Source organism: Syngnathoides biaculeatus, chromosome 13, assembly GCF_019802595.1.
Source record: "Syngnathoides biaculeatus isolate LvHL_M chromosome 13, ASM1980259v1, whole genome shotgun sequence".
Taxonomy (NCBI): domain Eukaryota; kingdom Metazoa; phylum Chordata; class Actinopteri; order Syngnathiformes; family Syngnathidae; genus Syngnathoides; species Syngnathoides biaculeatus.
This window is the reverse complement of record NC_084652.1, coordinates 15,276,145-15,282,178: the sequence shown is the minus strand read 5'-3', so window position 1 is coordinate 15,282,178 and position 6,034 is coordinate 15,276,145. Positions and strand designations below refer to the sequence as shown.

Below are 6,034 nucleotides of genomic sequence, written 5' to 3'. Positions count from 1 at the left end.
ATTCATTCATTTTGGACCCAATTGTGCTCTATCAGCACTTCTAAGATGTGTGACATTTCTAAAGGAGAGTATATCAAATCACCTTTTTACTCGCATTTCTATCGGTCGTTTAGAGACTAATGGACGATCCGTTACTTTTTTTTTTTGTGGAAAGACAACTTTTGATATGAAACGACTTAAGCCCGGTGGGCATCTCGTCAGTCGGTTGGACCTTTGCTCTACAGAGATGTCCTAGTGAGCAAGTGAGCGGGTGAGAGAAAGAGAGAGCGAGACATTGAGGTTATGCTGTTCGACATTGTTTCCCTTTTTCTTTCTTTCTTTTTATATGCTGCCAAGAAAATATGCCCATGTTCAAATATAACCATCAAAAACCAAGGGAGTGTTTGTTTGGTGTCTTGTTCACTCATTGGGAGAATCACTCTGTTTGGCATGCAGTTTCAAATTATTGATGCGTAACCTGTATTGGAATCAGGGTTTCAAAGGAATTGGTTATTATAAAATCAAAAATATAAAAAGAACTCAAATGTCCTTGAAAAATGTACATTTCACCATTCCAAATTGATCGTGCGCATGCGTAGACATACTGCAAATTGATTATAATTCCCTTGCCAATTTGGTGTGTAACCTATCAGAAAATGGACAAAAATGTTTCTCCTACTTTTCCAAAGTAAAAGCAGAAGTTTGCAAATGTCTTACTTGGACTGAACCCAAAAATAAAGTCTACTTTCATGTGGGACTACTAATATTTGAGAATACAGTATTGACAGTTGAAAGGCTTAAAGTGAACGGGTTTGGACAATTTCAAATTAAAATGTATAAAAATGATCAAAACAGATAATTTAATAATCACTTGTTGATTAATCAATTACTTGCTGCACTGCTAGTTGTAATCAATAAAACTTAAAACTCCCATTAAGTTCATATTTGAAATGACACAGCAACATGTCAGTCATGGATTGAAATATTCATTCATTACTTTTTAATAACGTTTTAAGATAGGTTGCAGCACTGTGGGTCAGCTATAAAGTGTTGGCCTTACAGTTCTGAGGACCCGGGTTCGATTCCGGCCCCGCCTGTGTGGAGTTTGCATGGTCTCCCCGTGCCTGCGTGGGTTTTCTCCGGCCACTCTGGTTTCCTCCCACGTCCCAAAAACATGCAAAATTAATTGGACACTCTAAATTGCCGCAAGGTGTGATTGTGAGTGCGGCTGTTTGTCTCTATGTGCCCTGCGATTGGCTGGCAACCAGTTCAGGGTATACCTCGCCTCCTGCCCGTTGACAGCTGGGATCGGCTCCAGCACTCCCCGCGACCCTCGTGAGGATAAGCGGCAAAGAAAATGGATGGATGGATATATTTAGGTTGTCACAAATCAATGGTGCAACCAAAAAAAAGATCAAAACTGCAATTATTTCAAATTTTTTCCCCTACTTTCATGTTCTTTTTTTATATTTATATTTATTCAATTGGTAAAAATGTACTCCAAACTTGGCCAGGGAAGAATAAAATGAAGTTTATCTGTTTGACACTTGGCAGCAGTAAAGTGTCCAAAAAGGAGCAACATGGGGCAGAAATGAAACGGATGTTTAATGATCTAGTTTTAAATACCAAAATGAATTAAAAATATAAACCTTGTGGCAGAATCGCTACATTTTGGTTGTAAAACCTTAAAATCGCAAATACACTTGCTTGTTCAAAGTTCTGTTTTGGAGTGTACCAGCAGCAGTGCGGTTGTCATTACATTATTCCCTTTTAGAACTTACTTGTAAAGAGAGGAAAAAAAAGAATGAAAGAAAGAAAGCTGTACAAATAGAAGAGGACGCCACCCCTTGCTGTGCACAGATGACAGTTCATAAGGTTTATTTTGTGGCCTGAACAAAAGGTGCTGGAGGCCAGACGAGACCACCAACCTGCACCTTTCATAACAAAACCCTTAAAATTCATGTGGCAAAACATATTGGGAACGCTTCGTCAACTAATTGGGCTTGTTTTTGTCACAGCATTTAACTCGTCAAACTGTGATGCGAAGGTTATGTAGCATTTGCAGGATTAGCCTTACATATACCAAATAAAAAAATGTCCTCCCCATAATTATTCACCTATCAATTAATCACCCTTCTCCACCAGTCTGGAGCTTAAATCACACTTTAAAAAAACTGGTCATGTTGCAGAATTGGACAAAAGGATCAATCAGGCAGGAACCTCAGACCCTGATCCATGGGTGATCAGTTGCATAAGTGAGCGTTGACCCAACTTCGGGGTCAGTTTTTGACCTTTTGTCTTGTTGTTTGAATCATGTCAATCGAAGTTAATGTTTATGCGATGCGCTTTTTACAAAGGAGTCACAGTTGTGCAATTGGGGCCATTTTACATCTTTCTTAATCACATTTCGTATCTCTTCTGGGGATAGAAAAACACTGGCGGTGTGGGATTGGCAAAAATTGGGTAAACACTTCTAGCCAGTCGATGAAATGATCAATAGTTCTTTTTAACATTATCTCTTATGCTGCGTACACAATTTTTAGCATTTAAAATCTAGACGTTTTTCTGTCTTTTGTGAGAATCACTTCACACCACGTGATAATCACTAAGGATGATCTTTTAGAGACATCTCATAAACAAAAGGCAGATTATCAGATCTCAGAACGATTTTCCTGAGCTATCATCCTCCGGTGTGGGGTATGTTAAGAGGGATTTCACTTCCCTGATCTACCCGGAAAAGGGTTGCAGCTGACAATCGTACCTGTTCAATATTTACAATGAGAAATCCAGATGTGTGGGGAAAACAAGGAGTCTCAAACTTTGTGATTGTGCTGAATAAACTTCTGTCTTTAAAAATTTTAAATGTTAAAAATTGTGTACCTGACATAAGTGACAGTGTGAAAAAGAACTTTTGATCGTTTCGTCAACTGGCTGGAAAGGTTTACCCAATTCTTTTCCCGAGAGGTCTCTAAAAGATTATCCTGAGCGATTATCACGTGGTGTGAGGTGAATTGAGAGCAATTTTATTCCCACTCAGAAAATGGTGTGGCACCAGTGTTAAATCTGTTCAGTATTAACAGTTGGAAATTTTTCTGCGTGGTTAAATTGGGATTAGCCACAGACTCGGTTATTTATTAACCAGGACCCGCACACATCGATAATCATGATAATTTGATACTCTATTATTGGAGGTCTGAAAGATGATTCAAGTTTTGCCTCTCTTATCTGCACGGTAAACATTTGGTGCTGACCATGTAAAGTGTTTATGTTATGTGATGTTCGATATTTTGGATTTCTTTTGTGTGCAATCAACACCGGTCTTATCCGAGCCACCGTCTCTGTGATAATGGAATGAATCAGAATGTTAACCAATTAAGCGCCATAGTGAGAGGCCAAAACTGAGCATGCCCCCCCCCCCCCACACACACACTTTGTGATCACAATTAGCTAAAGCCTGATTATCATATGTCTCTGAGCGATTAAAACTAAGATTAATTTTTCATCCATATTCGGAGCCTACTATCGTAAATGTTAAACATATCCCTATTTCTGATAGTAAATCCTTATAAGTGCTGTTAACACTTTTTCTCAGACTACGCTTTTAACTTTGTATTTCCCAGTAGTCTGGATCTCATTTGGTACGACGTACAGCAGACATGGTTGTTTGTGGTGACCTGTGTCGGGTAACAGGTTAAACTCCACACACGATAAAAGTTGGAGAAAATGCTTTTCAGATGATTTTCCTCATCAAGTGTGGAGTCCTTCTCAGTCTGAAAATAGGTTGAAAAAGCAAATGATTAAAGTTCTGGGATTTTTTTTGTCAGTAGTCAACTGCTGAATTTCTGGGAAATTATGTAAAAGAAGCACGAGTTGCCTTCAACTTTACACTCCTTTTTCTTTCTTTCGTAATCCAATTACTCACTCATGCTACAAAACCTCATGAGCAGCATTCCTGTTTCCCAGCACAAGTACATTTCCTCTTCAGTAGTAGGACTGCAGGTCAGCGGTTCAATTTTGCTTAGCTAAACTATGATTTGATTTATTTATCATACTTCACGATAGAAGCGTATTTGTGATATTGAAGAGAAAAAAAAAAGTATGATGACATCCGTCAAGGTGGCAGTGGAACCTGTTGTGAAAGGAAAGTGCATTGAATGGGCCGGCCATTTTCATATCGTTTGATCAACAGTGAACAGTGAAATTAATTTAACGTTTTTAACAACAACTCGTTAGAACCATTACACTTCATCAAATCTTTACAAGAGTAAGGACATGCAGTCATACGCATTCATATCGCTGAAATAACACCATTTATTTTGGCCCCCATTGTATGAATGCAAAATGGCTACGTCATTCCGGCACTTCAGGTCAAAGCTTTCTGCTCTGATCCGACAACACAATGAGGCTAAAGACAGCACAAGTGACAAAGAAGGACTGTTTGGAAGAGTACCTCCGCCTCTGGCTTTCATCACAAAGTGGGAATCTAAAATTGGGCCCGATCATCGATATGCATGGACACATCTTAACATTTGCGAGTCTAAGAATTGGAGGTTTTGCCAGCTCTTTTGGGAAGAGGGGGGTCGAATCATTCAGTCAGTCCTAACATACACAGGACAGAGGAAAATACTTTAAATATTCTTTTAGAGACATGATAATAACAACTGAGTGTTTTATTTCTCTATAAGTTTCTTTGGGCTTGTCCCATTAGGGGTTACCACAGTGTGACATCTCAGATGAACGCTCATATTTGTTTGGCACAGTTTTTACGCTGGATGCCCTTCCTGACGCAACCCCTCTCGGGATAAGCGCCGAGCAAAATGGATGGATGGATAATCACAACTCATCAGAGTTACTGATAGTGTCGTGGTACACACACCTGTCTTGGGCTGGGCAGTGTGGGATCGAGTCCCGCTCAGTGACGGTGTCGATATGTGCCCCGCGGCTGACTGGCGAGCAGTTCTGGGTGTAGTCCACCTTTGGCCCCATGTTAGCTGGGATGGGCACCTGCGACCCTTGTGAGGGTAAGCAGCTTGGAAAATAAAAGAATGAAAGATCAGGACCTTCTTCAAAAGGTCATTGTGGTTTTACTTTATTGTAGTTTTGGTCTTGGCTGAGGTCATCCATGAATACTAAATGCAAAACAAAAAAGGATCAGGATTTACTGCCATACGTGCATAAATGGCCTCAAACATCGTGACCTCACCTCTTCACCTCACCAAAGTCCTTGAACATAACATCATGAACACACCAAACAAAAGTCAACACCTTAAGTGCTATTTTGTCCCCGTTAAGCCATGCGCTTTTTATCAGAATCACCCCACAAACATTCCAGTGTTGAAACACCTAAGCAGAGGTCAGGATAACACCGATTGCATTGTGAAACCCGTCAGAGGCGATTTTCCAGTATTTCTTCATCGAGAACAAAGTGGCAAGTGTTACTAGTTCAATTCACCGGAGCGATAAGGTCAAACTTGTTGACACGGCAAAGGTGGCTATTTCTAACAGCTGAAGCGCATCACAGCGGAATAACACAAAGATCAGTGTCGTATCACCTTACTTGTCACCATCACTTTCACACACAGGAGCACTTTGATTACAATCCCATCCTCAGTACTCATATCATCATGAATTTTAAACAACCACATTTTGATTTTCAGTCCGCTTCGGTTGATGCTTACGAACAACGCAATGGTGTCCTGTTATAATCCTTCATAGGATTCAAAGGATATTTGTACACAAATGGTCAAGCTACACATAAAGAGAGAATTCAACAATACTCAGATGTATGTTCTTTATCCTCTGTGAAAAATGACTACTAGTACTGGCGTCTTACTGAGGCGTTTTAACCGGTTTATCTGTTTTATCATGCAAAGCGCACATACCAGAAGGAACAGCAACATGACATTGAAATGAAGCAAAAAAAAAAAAAAAAATGCGGCAAAAAACATTTCATTCCTTACAATGTATTTATTACTGTGAGGCCCCGTAGCTCAGTGGTTAGAGCACTGGTTTGATAAACCAGGGGTTGTGGGTTCGTATCCCACTGGGGCCTCCA

The 6,034-nt window shown here is 39.9% G+C and overlaps 1 non-coding gene across 1 annotated transcript; it reads left to right on the top strand.

Moving 5' to 3' along the window:
* The first annotated feature begins 5,958 nt into the window (after positions 1-5,958).
* On the top strand, positions 5,959-6,031 carry trnai-gau (transfer RNA isoleucine (anticodon GAU)). Its single transcript has one exon. It is a non-coding gene; the product is annotated as a tRNA-Ile (tRNA).
* The last annotated feature ends 3 nt before the right edge of the window (positions 6,032-6,034 follow it).